The sequence below is a fragment of the Carassius auratus genome, unplaced genomic scaffold, assembly GCF_003368295.1.
Source record: "Carassius auratus strain Wakin unplaced genomic scaffold, ASM336829v1 scaf_tig00217409, whole genome shotgun sequence".
Lineage (NCBI taxonomy): Eukaryota > Metazoa > Chordata > Actinopteri > Cypriniformes > Cyprinidae > Carassius > Carassius auratus.
This window is the reverse complement of record NW_020529055.1, coordinates 49,683-50,521: the sequence shown is the minus strand read 5'-3', so window position 1 is coordinate 50,521 and position 839 is coordinate 49,683. Positions and strand designations below refer to the sequence as shown.

Below are 839 nucleotides of genomic sequence, written 5' to 3'. Positions count from 1 at the left end.
ATGCCCTAGACCTTTAAAACCAAGTAAATTATAATTTGTTGAACAACCAATCAGAAATAAAATGCTTTCTGCCTGCCAATCATTTCGTTTTTGTCATATTTTTTGGCTGTCAGTATATTATATTGACAATATATTATAACTTGCTACTTTTGTGTGTCACAACACTGAGGAACCTCCTTAGTCAATCACTTATAGTAGCTTTAGGTTAGGAATAGAATAAAGTTAAAGTGAAAATCTTACTGTATTAAAAACATTTATGGATGCCTTTGCATATTACGTTTTTATTATTATTTTAATGTTAATATTCATCTTACATACATACATAGGCTATCTTTAAGTTTGTTTGTTGTTTTGCAGACCATCTATTCAGAGCACGACCTGCATTTTTCACTGCAGCTGAACACCTGGTTAGTGAGCAAATTGCCTAAATTATACTGTCGTTTTCTTTTCAATATTATTATCATTATAGTTGCCTAATATGTCTTTCTTTTCCAGGTTTTGGATTTTCTCCTAGCAACAGTTCTTCTGAATTGTTCTTTCCACCCATCAACCTCAACCTACCAACCCCCCCCCCCCCCCCCCCCCCAAAGAAAAAAAAACATTTTAACACTAGGCTAACCATTTGTGTTCAAATGCTAGAGTTCTTTTAAAAGTTTAGTCTTTTTGATACTAGGTTAATAATTTGCTTCATCTGCTATTGTTTTTTTTTTCTTTGAAAAAAGTTTGTTTCTATTAATATTAGATTCATAATTTGTTTTATCTGCTACTGTTCTTTTTATTGAAAGAGTTTATTAGCTGTATTTGTAAGTCGTTCTTTTTCTTGTCAATTAACTTGTTTT

At 31.2% G+C, this 839-nt stretch overlaps 1 long non-coding RNA gene across 1 annotated transcript; it reads left to right on the top strand.

Moving 5' to 3' along the window:
• Positions 1-290: 290 nt before the first annotated feature.
• Positions 291-575, top strand: LOC113100923 (uncharacterized). The gene is made up of 2 exons (XR_003289845.1): positions 291-407; positions 496-575. It is a non-coding gene; the product is annotated as an uncharacterized LOC113100923 (long non-coding RNA).
• Positions 576-839: the final 264 nt, after the last annotated feature.